Consider the following 16,201-nt stretch of genomic DNA (forward strand, 5'->3'; position numbering starts at 1 on the left):
TGTTCAAATAGTGCTTCTGTTCAAATGAACTGCAAACTAGCCCAAAAACTAGCCCAAATCTGCTTAAAACCTTCTCTCTCAATGAGAGAAAGCTGCTTCATTCAATGTTTAGTGCAAAACTTGCCAAACGGAAAGATGCTTATGTCTAATGAAATAAAATGTTTTTTACAATGCAGTGAGACAGTTTTTAATGTGTTAGAAGTTATATGCACAAAAACTTATGTTAGAGCTTCAATGCTCAAGATTGTCAGTTTACAGGTTTCTGGGACCACTAATGCAATGCAGGGAGACAGTTTTAAATGTGTTAGAAGTTAACTGCACAAAAACTTATGTTACAGCTTCAATGCTCAATATTGTCAGTTTACAGGTTTCTGGGACCACTAATGTTCAAATAGTACTTCTGTTCAAATGAACTGCAAACTAGCCCAAATCTGCTTAAAACCTTCTCTCTCAATGAGAGAATGCTGCTACATTCAATGTTTAGTGCAAAACTTGCCAAACTGAAAGATGCTTATGTCTAATGAAATAAAATGTTTTTTTGCAATGCAATGAGACAGTTTTTAATGTGTTAGAAGTTAAATGCACAAAAACTTATGCTCTACAAGAAAGACTCGGGTGATAGAATGATGTATGAAGCATAATTATAAGTTTCTTTGGCGGAAGGCCCCATCCATGGTTTGTAATCCGAGGGTAGCGGATTTGCATTTCCTGCCTGAAGACGAAGGCAGGGGCGCAGCCGACCCCCCCTGGAAGGTAAGGACGGGACCATCCTGGTGGTGGTGGGGAGGGTGGAGGCTGTTATCACGTCGGCATCTGCTAACTCAAACATGTGTAAGTACGATCTTTTATACCGAAGTATAAAGACGTGATTGGATAATGATGAAGGTAATTAGTGACGAAGTAATTGAGTCTTCCTGGCAGAACTTAGGCTAAAGCTTTCATTTAGAGGTTCAATGCTCAAGATTGTCAGTTTACAGGTTTCTGAGACCACTAATGTTCAAATAGTGCTTCTGTTCAAATGAACTGCAAACTAGCCCAAATCTGCTTAAAACCTTCTCTCTCAATGAGAGAAAGCTATGCTGTAAAACAGTTTTTAATGTGTTAGAAGTTATATGCACAAAATCTTATGTTAGAGCTTCAATGCTCAAGATTGTCAGTTTATTTTCAGTCAATTGTTAACCTTTCACTAAAGTTGGGCCAGGTCCCTAGGTGTTTTAAACACGCTGTTGTTCAACCGCTCTTGAAAAAGTGTAATCTTGATGTTACATCGTTGAACAACTATAGGCCTATCTCTAAGTTGCCCTTCATTTCTAAAATCCTGGAAAAGGTTGTGGCAATGCAGTTGAATGATATTTTGGATACTCATAATATTTATGACAAATTTCAATCAGACTTTCGCAAAAATCATTCTACTGAAACCGCCTTATTCAGGGTATCAAATGACATTTTGATGGCCACAGATGCGGGGGAATGTTCCGTGTTGGTTATGTTAGATCTTAGCGCAGCGTTTGACACGGTGGATCACTGCACTCTGATTAATAGATTACACTGTTTAGTAGGTATTTCGGGTTCGGCTCTGGATTGGTTTTCATCTTATCTGTCCGGTAGGTCTTTTTCGGTATCTGTTGGATCATTTATGTCCGATTCTGTGCTTTTGTCCTGTGGTGTGACACAAGGTTCTGTCTTGGGCCCTTTGTTGTTTAACTTGTATATGCTTCCTCTGGGACAGATTATTAATAGTTTTAAAATAATATCTTTTCATTTATATGCAGATGACATTCAGTTATTTATTTCGTTTAGACCTGATAGTCTAGATAAACTGTCAGTTCTACAGGATTGTTTAGTCTCCATTAATAAATGGATGGCAAACACTTTTTTTTGCAACTTAATAAGGATAAAACTGAAATGATGATCTTTGCTCCTGATAATATTATACCTAGGATTAAGCAGGTTTTGGGGGTTTCAGCCACTTCAGATTGTAGTGAAATAAGAAATCTAGGTGTCTTTCTGGATAGAGCCATATGTTTTAACAGTCATATAAAGTCTGTAGTTCGCTCATGTTTTTTCCATCTTAGGAACATTGCTCAGATTAGATCGGTGGTCTCAAGAAAAGAGATGGAGATGCTTGTTCATGCCTTTATCTCATCACGTTTGGACTATTGCAATGTTCTGTATACTTGTTTGAATAAGTCTTCTATGGAGCGACTACAAGTTGTACAAAATGCAGCTGCAAGGCTGTTGACTGGTACCAGTAAGGGGTCTCATATAAGAACAGTTCTCAAGGACCTTCATTGGCTCCCAGTTGAATTCAGAGTGCAGTTTAAAATTTTAGTTATCACTTATAGAGCCTTGCATGTTCAGGCACCTCTCTATATTCAGGCTTTTACATAAACATTCACCAGGTCGGCTCTTACGGTCTTCTGGTCTGGACCTTTTAATTGTCCCTAGAACACGTCTTAAGACTAAAGGTTATCGTGCTTTTTGTACTGTGGCACCGAGGCTTTGGAACTCACTTCCATTAGCACTGAGAACTATGGGTTCTGTCAATTCTTTTAAAAAATACCTGAAGACGCATCTTTTGGACTCGCTTTTATTTAACAGCAGTGGTTACTTGTCATTTCATGTTTGTGAAGAGTGCATCTTTTGGACTCGCTTTTATTTAACAGCAGTGGTTACTTGTCATTTCATGTTTGTGAAGTGTGTTGTGTTATGGTAGATTTATTGTATGCATGTTTGATCCTTTTTATTAACAGATTGTAAAGCACTTTGTGACTTCTTGTCTGTGAAAGGTGCTATATAAATAAATTTTACTTACTTACTTACTTACTTACTTTACAGGTTTCTGAGTCCACTAATGTTCAAATAGTGCTTCTGTTCAAATGAACTGCAAACTAGCCCAAATCTGCTTAAAACCTTCTCTCTCAATGAGAGAAAGCTGCTTCATTCAATGTTCTATGCAAATCTTGCCAAACTAAAAGATGCTTATTTTCTTATGAAATACATTGTTTTTGCAATGCAGTAAGAGAGTTTTTAATGTGTTAGAAGTTATATCCACAAAAACGTTTATATGCACAAAATCTTATGTTAGAGCTTCAATGCTCAAAATGGTCAGTTTACAGGTTTCTGAGACTACTAATGTTCAAATAGTGATTCTGTTCAAATGAACTGCAAACTAGCCCAAATCTGCTTAAAACCTTCTCTCTCAATGAGAGAAAGCTGCTTCATTCAATGTTTAGTGCAAAACTTGCCAAACTGAAAGATGCTTATGTCTGACGAAATAAAATGTTTTTTGCAATGCAGTGAGACAGATTTAAATGTGTTAGAAGACATATGCACAAAAACTTATGTTAGAGCTTCAATGCTCAAGATTCTCAGTTTACAGGTTTCTGAGACCACTAATGTTCAATTGCTTCTATTTAAATGAACTGCAAACTTGCCCAAATCTGCTTAAAACCTTCTCTCTCAATGAGAGAAAGCTGCTTCATTCAATGTTTAGTGCAAAACTTGCCAAAATGAAAGATGCTGATGTCTAATGAAATAAAATGTTTTTTGCAATGCAGTGAGACAGATTTAAATGTGTTAGAAGTTATATGCACAAAAACTTATGTAAGAGCTTCAATGCTCAGGTTTGTCAGTTTACAGGGTTCTGAGACCACTAATATTGAAATAGTGCATCTGTTCAAATGAACTGCAAACTAGCCTAAATCGAGATCAGACGAGATCGGGCATAGCCAGGTTGGTATGGCCGTAAGCGAGGGCTCCTGCAAAGAGAAGGCTATTTAAAGATCAGCCACTCTAATGGCCACTGCATTACATAAGAAGGGACGAAAACCCAAAATTATAGCACCTGATATTCCCAGGCAGTCTCCCATCCGGGTACTAACCATCCCAAACCTGCTTCGTTTCCGAGATCAGACAAGATAGGGCATAGCCAGTTTGGTATGGCCGTAAGCGTGGGTGGCTGCAAAGAGAAGGCTATCTAAAGATCAGCCAATCTAATGGCCACTGCATTTCATAAGAAGGGACGAAAACCCAAAAGCTTAAAGCACCTGGTATTCCCAGGCGGTCTCCCATCCAAGTACAAACCAGGCACAAACCTGCTTAGCTTCCTCGAGTTCAGACGAGATCGGGCATAGTCTTTTTTTTTTTTTATTATTACAGAATTAAAGCACCTGGTATTCCCAGGCGGTCTCCCATCCAAGTACAAACTAGGCACAAACCTGCTTAGATTACAAGTTCGGGCATAGACTCTTTTTTTTTTTTTTTAAGATTATTAGATAAATAGTGAAAAATTCCAAAAGTACTAACCAGGCCCAAACATGCTTAGCCTCCGAGATCAGATGACATCGGGCATTGCCAGGTTGGTATGGCCGTAAGCGAGGGCTGCTGCAAAGAGAGGGCTATTTAAAGATCAGCCAATCTAATGGCCACTGCATTTCATAAGAAGGGACGAAAACCCAAAAGCTTACAGCACCTGGCATTCCCAGGCGGTCTCCCATCCAAGTACAAACTAGGCACAAACCTGCTTAGATTACAAGTTCGGGCATAGACTCTTTTTTTTTTTTTAAAGATTATTAGATAAATAGTGAAAAATTCCAAAAGTACTAACCAGGCCCAAACATGCTTAGCCTCCGAGATCAGATGACATCGGGCATAGCCAGGTTGGTATGTCCGTAAGCGTGGGCTGCTGCAAAGAGAGGGCTATTTAAAGTTCAGCCACTTTAATCGCCACTGCATTACATAAGAAGGGACGAAAACCCAAAAGCTTACAGCACTTGGTATTCCCAGGCGGTCTCCCATCCAAGTACAAACCAGGCCCAAACCTGCTTACATCAAATGATCGGTCATAGGCTTTTTTTTTTTTTTTTTTTTTAAGATTATTAGGTAAATAGTGAAAAATTCCAAAAGTACTAACCAGGCCCAAACATGCTTAGCTTCCGAGATCAGATGACATCGGGCATAGCCAGGTTGGTATGGCCGTAAGCGAGGGCTGCTGCAAAGAGAGGGCTATTTAAAAGATCAGCCAATCTAATGGCCACTGCATTTCATAAGAAGGGACGAAAACCCAAAAGCTTAAAGCACCTGGTATTCCCAGGCGGTCTCCCATCCAAGTACAAACCAGGCACAAACCTGCTTAGCTTCCTCGAGATCAGTCGAGATCGGGCATAGTCTTTTTTTTTTTTTTTATTATTACAGAATTAAAGCACCTGGTATTCCCAGGCAGTCTCCCATCCAAGTACAAACCAGGCACAAACCTGCTTAGATTACAAGGTCGGGCATAGACTCTTTTTTTTTTTTAAGATTATTAGATAAATAGTGAAAAATTCCAAAAGTACTAACCAGGCCCAAACATGTTTAGCCTCCGAGATCAGATGACATAGGGCATAGCCAGGTTGGTATGGCTGTAAACGAGGGTGGCTGCAAAGAGAAGGCTATTTAAAGATCAGCCACTCTAATGGCCAATGCATTACATAAGAAGAGACGAAAACCCAAAAGCTTACAGCACCTGGTATTCCCAGGCAGTCTCCCATCCAAGTACTAACCATCCCAAACCTGCTTCGTTTCCGAGATTATACGACATAGGGCATAGCCAGGTTGTTATGGCCGTAAGCGAGGGTGTCTGCAAAGAGAAGGCTATTTAAAGATCAGCCACTATAATCATCAGTGCATTATATAAGTAGGGAGGGAAACCCAAAAGCTTGCAGCACCTTGTAATCCCAGGCAGTCTCCCATCCAAGTACAAACCAGGCCCAAACCTGCGTCGCTTCCAAGATCAGACGAGATAGGGCATAGCCAGGTTGGTATGGCCGTAAACGAGGGTGGCTGCAAAGAGAAGGCTATTTAAAGATCAGCCACTATAATCGCCAGTGCATTATATAAGTAGGGAGGGAAACCCAAAAGCTTGCAGCACCTGGTATTCCCAGGCAGTCTCCCATCCAAGTACTAACCTGGCCCAAACCTGCTTAGATTCTGAGATCGGGCATTGACTCTTTTTTTTTTTTTTTCAAGATTATTAGACAATTAGTGAAAATTTCCAAAAGTACTAACCAGGCCTATTAGATAATTACTGAAAAATCCAAAAGTACTAACCTTGCCCAAACCTGCTTAGATTCTGAGATTGGGCATTGACTCTTTATTTATTTAATTTTATTTTTTTGCAAGATTATTAGATAATTACTGAAAATTTCCAAAATTACTAACCAGGCCTATTAGATAATTACTGAAAAATCCAAAAGTACTAACCTTGCCCAAACCTGCTTAGATTCTGAGATTGGGCATTGACTCTTTATTTATTTTATTTTATGCAAAGATTTTTAGACAATTAGTGAAAATTTCCAATAGTACTAACCAGGCCTATTAGATAATTACTGAAAAAATCCAAAAGTACTAAACTGGCCCAAACCTGCTTAGATTCTGAGATTGGGCATTGACTCTTTATTTATTTAATTTTATTTTTTTGCAAGATTATTAGATAATTACAGAAAATTTCCAAAAGTACTAACCAAGCCTATTAGATAATTATAGATCGGGCAAAAAATCCAAAAGTACTAACCTGGCCCAAACCTGCTTACATTCTGAGATCGGGCATTGACTTTTTTTTTTTTCAAGATTATTAGAAAATTAGTGAACATTTCCAAAAGTACTAACCAGGCCTATTAGATAATTACTGAAAAAATCCAAAAGTACTAACCTGGCCCAAACCTGCTTAGATTCTGAGATCGGGCATTGACTCTTTATTTATTTAATTTTATTTTTTTGCAAGATTATTAGATAATAACTGAAAATTTCCAAAAGTACTAACCAGGCCTATTAGATAATTACTGAAAAAATCCAAAAGTACTAACCTGGCCCAAACCTGCTTAGATTCTGAGATCGGGCATTGACTCTTTATTTATTTAATTTTATTTTTTGCAAGATTATTAGATAATTACTGAAAATTTCCAAAAGTACTAACCAGGCCTATTAGATAATTACTGAAAAATCCAAAAGTACTAACCTGGCCCAAACCTACTTAGATTCTGAGATTGGGCATTGACTCTTTATTTATTTAATTTAATATTTTTGCAAGATTATTAGATAATTACTGAAAATTTCCAAAAGTACTAACCAGGCCTATTAGATAATTACTGAAAAAATCCAAAAGTACTAACCTTGCCCAAACCTGCTTACATTCTGAGATCGGCCGTTGACCTTTTTTGCAAAGATTTTTAGACAATAAGTGAAAATTTCCAAAAGTACTAACCAGGCCTATTAGATAATTACTGAAAAAATCCAAAAGTACTAACCTGGTCCAAACCTGCTTACATTCTGAGGTCGGGCATTAACTCTTTATTCATTTAATTTTATGTTTTTGCAAGATTATTAGATAATTACTGAAAATTTCCAAAAGTACTAACCAGGCCTATTAGATAATTACTGAAAAAATCCAAAAGTACTAACCTGGCCCAAACCTGCCTACATTCTGAGATCGGGCATTGACTTTCTTTTTTTTTTTTTGCAAAGATTTTTAGACAATAAGTGAAAATTTCCAAAAGTACTAACCAGGCCTATTAGATAATTACTAAAAAAATCCAAAAGTACTAACCTGGCCCAAACCTGCTTACATTCTAAGATCGGGCATTGACTTTTTTTTTTTCAAGATTATTAGAAAATTAGTGAACATTTCCAAAAGTACTAACTAGGCCTATTAGATAATTACTGAAAAAATCCAAAAGTACTAACCTGGCCCAAACCTGCTTACATTCTGAGATCGGGCATTGACTGTTATCTTTTTTATTTGCAAGATTATTGGACAATTAGTGAAAATTTCCAAAAGTACTAACCAGGCCTATTAGATAATTACTGAAAAAATCCAAAAGTACTAACCTGGCCCAAACCTGCTTACATTCTGAGATCGGGCATTGACTGTTTTCTTTGTTTTTTGCAAGATTATTGGACAGTTAGTGAAAATTTCCAAAAGTACTAACCAGGCCTATTAGATAATTACTGAAAAAATCCAAAAGTACTAACCTGGCCCAAACCTGCTTAGATTCTGAGATCGGGCATTGACTCTTTATTTATTTAATTTTATTTTTTGCAAGATTATTAGATAATTACTGAAAATTTCCAAAAGTACTAACCAGGCCTATTAGATAATTACTGAAAAATCCAAAAGTACTAACCTGGCCCAAACCTACTTAGATTCTGAGATTGGGCATTGACTCTTTATTTATTTAATTTAATATTTTTGCAAGATTATTAGATAATTACTGAAAATTTCCAAAAGTACTAACCAGGCCTATTAGATAATTACTGAAAAAATCCAAAAGTACTAACCTTGCCCAAACCTGCTTACATTCTGAGATCGGCCGTTGACCTTTTTTGCAAAGATTTTTAGACAATAAGTGAAAATTTCCAAAAGTACTAACCAGGCCTATTAGATAATTACTGAAAAAATCCAAAAGTACTAACCTGGTCCAAACCTGCTTACATTCTGAGGTCGGGCATTAACTCTTTATTCATTTAATTTTATGTTTTTGCAAGATTATTAGATAATTACTGAAAATTTCCAAAAGTACTAACCAGGCCTATTAGATAATTGCTGAAAAAATCCAAAAGTACTAACCTGGCCCAAACCTGCCTACATTCTGAGATCGGGCATTGACTCTCTTTTTTTTTTTTTTGCAAAGATTTTTAGACAATAAGTGAAAATTTCCAAAAGTACTAACCAGGCCTATTAGATAATTACTAAAAAAATCCAAAAGTACTAACCTGGCCCAAACCTGCTTACATTCTAAGATCGGGCATTGACTTTTTTTTTTTCAAGATTATTAGAAAATTAGTGAACATTTCCAAAAGTACTAACTAGGCCTATTAGATAATTACTGAAAAAATCCAAAAGTACTAACCTGGCCCAAACCTGCTTACATTCTGAGATCGGGCATTGACTCTTTATTTATTTAATTTTATATTTTTGCAAGATTATTAGATAATTACTGAAAATTTCCAAACGTACTAACCAGGCCTATTAGATAATTACTGAAAAAATCCAAAAGTACTAACCTGGCCAAAACCTGCTTACATTCTGAGATCGGGCATTGACTCTTTACTTATTTAATTTTATTTTTTTGCAAGATTATTAGATAATTACTGAAAATTTCCAAAAGTACTAACCTGGCCCAAACCTGCTTAGATTCTGAGATCGGGCATTGAATCTTTTTTTTTTTTTTTTTTCAGGATTTTTAGACAATTAGTGAAAATTTCCAAAAGTACTAACCAGGCCTATTAGATAATTACTGAAAAAATCCAAAAGTACTAACCTGGCCCAAACCTGCTTACATTCTGAGATCGGCATTGACTCTTTTCATTTTTTTTTGCAAGATTATTGGACAATTAGTGAAAATTTCCAAAAGTACTAACCAGGCCTATTAGATAATTACTGAAAAATCCAAAAGTACTAACCTGGCCCAAACCTGCTTAGATTTGGAGATCAGTTGAGATCGGGCATAGCCAGGATGGTATGGCCATAAGCGAAGGAGGCTGCAAAGAGAGGGCTATTTAAAAATCAGCCACTATAATCGCCAGTGCTTTATATAAGTAGGGAAGGAAACCCAAAAGCTTACAGCACCTGGTATTCCCAAAAGTACTAACCAGGCCTATTAGATAATTACTGAAAAAATCCAAAAGTACTAACCTGGCCCAAACCTGCTAACATTCTGAGATCAGTTGAGATCGGACATAGCCAGGATGGTATGGCCATAAGCGAAGGAGGCTGCAAAGAGAGGGCTATTTAAAGATCAGCCACTATAATCACCAGTGCTTTATATAAGTAGGGAAGGAAACCCAAAAGCTTACAGCACCTGGTATTCCCAGGCGATCTCCCATCCAAGTACTAACCAGGCCCAAACCTGCTTAGCTTCCGAGATCAGACGAGATCGGGCATAGCCAGGTTGGTATGGCCGTAAGCGAAGGAGGCTGCAAAGAGAGGGCTATTTAAAGATCAGCCACTATAACAGCCAGTGCATTATAAAAGTAGGGAAGGAAACCCAAAAGCTTACAGCACCTGGTATTCCCAAAAGTACTAACCAGGCCTATTAGATAATTACTAAAAAAATACAAAAGTACTAACCTGGCCCAAACCTGCTTACATTCTGAGATCAGGGCATTGACTCTTTTTTTTTTTTTTTTACAAGATTATTAGAAAATTAGTGAACATTTCCAAAAGTACTAACTAGGCCTATTAGATAATTACTGAAAAAATCCAAAAGTACTAACCTGGCCCAAACCTGCTTACATTCTGAGATCGGGCATTGACTGTTTTCTTTTTTATTTGCAAGATTATTGGACAATTAGTGAAAATTTCCAAAAGTACTAACCAGGTCTATTAGATAATTACTGAAAAAATCCAAAAGTACTAACCTGGCCCAAACCTGCTTACATTCTGAGATCGGGCATTGACTGTTTTCTTTTTTTTTTGCAAGATTATTGGACAATTAGTGAAAATTTCCAAAAGTACTAACCTGGCCCAAACCTGCATACATTCTGAGATCGGGCATTGACTGTTTTCTTTTTTATTTGCAAGATTATTGGACAATTAGTGAACATTTCCAAAAGTACTAACCAGGCCTATTAGATAATTACTGAAAAATTCCAAAATTACTAACCTGGCCCAAACCTGCTTACATTCTGAGATCGGGCATTGACTCTTTTCTTTTTTTTTTGCAAGATTATTGGACAATTAGTGAAAATTTCCAAAAGTACTAACCAGGCCTATTAGATAATTACTGAAAAAATCCAAAAGTACTAACCTGGCCCAAACCTGCTTACATTCTGAGATCGGGCATTGACTCTTTATTTATTTAATTTTATATTTTTGCAAGATTATTAGATAATTACTGAAAATTTCCAAACGTACTAACCAGGCCTATTAGATAATTACTGAAAAAATCCAAAAGTACTAACCTGGCCAAAACCTGCTTACATTCTGAGATCGGGCATTGACTCTTTACTTATTTAATTTTATTTTTTTGAAAGTTTATTAGATAATTACTGAAAATTTCCAAAAGTACTAACCTGGCCCAAACCTGCTTAGATTCTGAGATCGGGCATTGAATCTTTTTTGTTTTTTTCAGGATTTTTAGACAATTAGTGAAAATTTCCAAAAGTACTAACCAGGCCTATTAGATAATTACTGAAAAGTTCCAAAAGTACTAACCTGGCCCAAAACTGCTAACATGCTGAGATCGGGCATTGACTCTTTTTTTTTTTTTTTTTACAAGATTATTAGACAATTAGTGAATTTTTCCAAAAGTACTAACCAGGCCTATTAGATAATTACTGAAAAAATCCAAAATTACTAACCTGGCCCAAACCTGCTTACATTCTGAGATCGGCATTGACTCTTTTTTTTTTTTTTGTGCAAGATTATTGGACAATTAGTGAAAATTTCCAAAAGTACTAACCAGGCCTATTAGATAATTACTGAAAAATCCAAAAGTACTAACCTGGCCCAAACCTGCTTAGATTTGGAGATCAGTTGAGATCGGGCATAGCCAGGATGGAATGGCCATAAGCGAAGGAGGCTGCAAAGAGAGGGCTATTTAAAGATCAGCCACTATAATCGCCAGTGCTTTATATAAGTAGGGAAGGAAACCCAAAAGCTTACAGCACCTGGTAATCCCAAAAGAACTAACCAGGCCTATTAGATAATTACTGAAAAAATCCAAAAGTACTAACCTGGCCCAATCCTGCTAACATTCTGAGATCAGTTGAGATCGGACATAGCCAGGATGGTATGGCCATAAGCGAAGGAGGCTGCAAAGAGAGGGCTATATAAAGATCAGCCACTATAATCACCAGTGCTTTATATAAGTAGGAAAGGAAACCCAAAAGCTTACAGCACCTGGTATTCCCAGGCGATCTCCCATCCAAGTACTAACCAGGCCCAAACCTGCTTAGCTTCCGAGATCAGACGAGATCGGGCATAGCCATGTTGGTATGGCCGTAAGCGAAGGAGGCTGCAAAGAGAGGGCTATTTAAAGATCAGCCACTATAATCGCCAGTGCATTATATAAATAGGGAAGGAAACCCAAAAGCTTACATCACCTGGTATTCCCAAAAGTACTAACCAGGCCTATTAGATAATTACTGAAAAAATCCAAAATTACTAACCTGGCCCAAACCTGCTTACATTCTGAGATCGGGCATTGACTCTTTTTTTTTTTTTTTTGCAAGATTATTGGACAATTAGTGAAAATTTCCTAAAGTACTAACCAGGCCTATTAGATAATTACTGAAAAAATCCAAAAGTACTAACCTGGCCCAAACCTGCTTACATTCTGAGATCGGGCATTGACTCTTTATTTATTTAATTTTATATTTTTGCAAGATTATTAGATAATTACTGAAAATTTCCAAACGTACTAACCAGGCCTATTAGATAATTACTGAAAAAATCCAAAAGTACTAACCTGGCCAAAACCTGCTTACATTCTGAGATCGGGCATTGACTCTTTACTTATTTAATTTTATTTTTTTGAAAGATTATTAGATAATTACTGAAAATTTCCAAAAGTACTAACCTGGCCCAAACCTGCTTAGATTCTGAGATCGGGCATTGAATCTTTTTTGTTTTTTTCAGGATTTTTAGACAATTAGTGAAAATTTCCAAAAGTACTAACCAGGCCTATTAGATAATCACTGAAAAGATCCAAAAGTACTAACCTGGCCCAAACCTGCTTACATTCTGAGATCGGCATTGACTCTTTTTTTTTTTTTTTTGCAAGATTATTGGACAATTAGTGAAAATTTCAAAAAGTACTAACCAGGCCTATTAGATAATTACTGATAAAATCCAAAAGTATTAACCTTGCCCGAAACTGCTTACATTCTGAGATCGGGCATTGACTCTTTTATTTTATTTTTTGCAAGATTATTGGACAATTAGTGAAAATTTCCAAAAGTACTAACCAGGCCTATTAGATAATTACTGAAAAAATCCAAAAGTACTAACCTGGCCCAAAACTGCTAACATGCTGAGATCGGGCATTGACTCTTTTTTTTTTTTTTTTTTACAAGATTATTAGACAATTAGTGAATTTTTCCAAAAGTACTAACCAGGCCTATTAGATAATTACTGAAAAAATCCAAAAGTACTAACCTGGCCCAAACCTGCTTACATTCTGAGATCGGCATTGACTCTTTTTTTTTTTTTTGTGCAAGATTATTGGACAATTAGTGAAAATTTCCAAAAGTACTAACCAGGCCTATTAGATAATTACTGAAAAATCCAAAAGTACTAACCTGGCCCAAACCTGCTTAGATTTGGAGATCAGTTGAGATCGGGCATAGCCAGGATGGAATGGCCATAAGCGAAGGAGGCTGCAAAGAGAGGGCTATTTAAAGATCAGCCACTATAATCGCCAGTGCTTTATATAAGTAGGGAAGGAAACCCAAAAGCTTACAGCACCTGGTAATCCCAAAAGAACTAACCAGGCCTATTAGATAATTACTGAAAAAATCCAAAAGTACTAACCTGGCCCAATCCTGCTAACATTCTGAGATCAGTTGAGATCGGACATAGCCAGGATGGTATGGCCATAAGCGAAGGAGGCTGCAAAGAGAGGGCTATTTAAAGATCAGCCACTATAATCGCCAGTGCATTATATAAATAGGGAAGGAAACCCAAAAGCTTACATCACCTGGTATTCCCAAAAGTACTAACCAGGCCTATTAGATAATTACTGAAAAAATCCAAAATTACTAACCTGGCCCAAACCTGCTTACATTCTGAGATCGGGCATTGACTCTTTTTTTTTTTTTTTGCAAGATTATTGGACAATTAGTTAAAATTTCCTAAAGTACTAACCAGGCCTATTAGATAATTACTGAAAAAATCCAAAAGTACTAACCTGGCCCAAACCTGCTTACATTCTGAGATCGGGCATTGACTCTTTTTTTTTTTGCAAGATAGGCCTATTAGATAATTACTGAAAAAATCCAAAAGTACTAACCTGGCCCAAACCTGCTTACATTCTGAGATCGGGCATTGACTCTTTTTTTTTTTGCAAGATTATTGGACAATTAGTGAAAATTTCCAAATGTACTAACCAGGCCTTTTAGATAATTACTGAAAAATCCAAAAGTACTAACCTGGCCCAAACCTGCTTAGATTTGGAGATCAGTTGAGATCGGGCATAGCCAGGATGGTATGGCCATAAGCGAAGGAGGCTGCAAAGAGAGGGCTATTTAAAGATCAGCCACTATAATCGCCAGTGCTTTATATAAGTAGGGAAGGAAACCCAAAAGCTTACAGCACCTGGTATTCCGAAAAGTACTAACCAGGCCTATTAGATAATTACTGAAAAAAATCCAAAAGTACTAACCTGGCCCAAACCTGCTTACATTCTGAGATCGGGCATTGACTCTTTTTTTTTTTTTTTACAAGATTATTAGACAATTAGTGAATTTTTCCAAAAGTACTAACCAGGCCTATTAGATAATTACTGAAAAAATCCAAAAGTACTAACCTGGCCCAAACCTGCTTACATTCTGAGATCGGGCATTGACTCTTTTTTTTTTTTTGTGCAAGATTATTGGACAATAGGTGAAAATTTCCAAAAGTACTAACCAGGCCTATTAGATAATTACTGAAAAATCCAAAAGTACTAACCTGGCCCAAACCTGCTTAGATTTGGAGATCAGTTGAGATCGGGCATAGCCAGGATGGAATGGCCATAAGCGAAGGAGGCTGCAAAGAGAGGGCTATTTAAAGATCAGCCACTATAATCGCCAGTGCTTTATATAAGTAGGGAAGGAAACCCAAAAGCTTACAGCACCTGGTAATCCCAAAAGAACTAACCAGGCCTATTAGATAATTACTGAAAAAATCCAAAAGTACTAACCTGGCCCAATCCTGCTAACATTCTGAGATCAGTTGAGATCGGACATAGCCAGGATGGTATGGCCATAAGCGAAGGAGGCTGCAAAGAGAGGGCTATTTAAAGATCAGCCACTATAATCACCAGTGCTTTATATAAGTAGGAAAGGAAACCCAAAAGCTTACAGCACCTGGTATTCCCAGGCGATCTCCCATCCAAGTACTAACCAGGCCCAAACCTGCTTAGCTTCCGAGATCAGACGAGATCGGGCATAGCCATGTTGGTATGGCCGTAAGCGAAGGAGGCTGCAAAGAGAGGGCTATTTAAAGATCAGCCACTATAATCGCCAGTGCATTATATAAATAGGGAAGGAAACCCAAAAGCTTACATCACCTGGTATTCCCAAAAGTACTAACCAGGCCTATTAGATAATTACTGAAAAAATCCAAAATTACTAACCTGGCCCAAACCTGCTTACATTCTGAGATCGGGCATTGACTCTTTTTTTTTTTTTTTTGCAAGATTATTGGACAATTAGTGAAAATTTCCTAAAGTACTAACCAGGCCTATTAGATAATTACTGAAAAAATCCAAAAGTACTAACCTGGCCCAAACCTGCTTACATTCACAGATCGGGCATTGACTCTTTTTTTTTTTTTTTTTTTGCAAGATAGGCCTATTAGATAATTACTGAAAAAATCCAAAAGTACTAACCTGGCCCAAACCTGCTTACATTCTGAGATCGGGCATTGACTCTTTTTTTTTTTGCAAGATTATTGGACAATTAGTGAAAATTTCCAAATGTACTAACCAGGCCTTTTAGATAATTACTGAAAAATCCAAAAGTACTAACCTGGCCCAAACCTGCTTAGATTTGGAGATCAGTTGAGATCGGGCATAGCCAGGATGGTATGGCCATAAGCGAAGGAGGCTGCAAAGAGAGGGCTATTTAAAGATCAGCCACTATAATCGCCAGTGATTTATATAAGTAGGGAAGGAAACCCAAAAGCTTACAGCACCTGGTATTTCGAAAAGTACTAACCAGGCCTATTAGATAATTACTGAAAAAAATCCAAAAGTACTAACCTGGCCTAAACCTGCTTACATTCTGAGATCGGGCATTGACTCTTTTTTTTTTTTATTTTGCAAGATTATTGGACAATTAGTGAAAATTTCCAAAAGTACTAACCAGGTCTATTAGATAATTACTGAAAAAATCCAAAAGTACTAACCTGGCCCAAACCTGCTTACATTCTGAGATCGGGCATTGACTCTTTTTTTTTTTTTTTACAAGATTATTAGACAATTAGTGAATTTTTCCAAAAGTACTAACCAGGCCTATT

The 16,201-nt window shown here is 37.0% G+C and overlaps 3 non-coding genes and 1 pseudogene across 3 annotated transcripts; all 4 read right to left on the reverse strand.

Annotated features, from left to right (window-relative positions):
- Nucleotides 1-5,696: 5,696 nt before the first annotated feature.
- On the reverse strand, nucleotides 5,697-5,815 carry LOC132150731 (5S ribosomal RNA; annotated as a pseudogene).
- A 4,012-nt stretch (nucleotides 5,816-9,827) lies between these two features.
- LOC132151116 (5S ribosomal RNA) lies at nucleotides 9,828-9,946 on the reverse strand. Its single transcript, XR_009436276.1, has one exon. It is a non-coding gene; the product is annotated as a 5S ribosomal RNA (ribosomal RNA).
- Nucleotides 9,947-11,869: 1,923 nt separating this feature from the next.
- LOC132150246 (5S ribosomal RNA) lies at nucleotides 11,870-11,988 on the reverse strand. The gene has a single exon (XR_009435484.1). It is a non-coding gene; the product is annotated as a 5S ribosomal RNA (ribosomal RNA).
- A 3,048-nt stretch (nucleotides 11,989-15,036) lies between these two features.
- LOC132150247 (5S ribosomal RNA) lies at nucleotides 15,037-15,155 on the reverse strand. The gene has a single exon (XR_009435485.1). It is a non-coding gene; the product is annotated as a 5S ribosomal RNA (ribosomal RNA).
- Between the last annotated feature and the right edge of the window lie 1,046 nt (nucleotides 15,156-16,201).

The sequence above is a fragment of the Carassius carassius genome, chromosome 9, assembly GCF_963082965.1.
Source record: "Carassius carassius chromosome 9, fCarCar2.1, whole genome shotgun sequence".
NCBI lineage: Eukaryota > Metazoa > Chordata > Actinopteri > Cypriniformes > Cyprinidae > Carassius > Carassius carassius.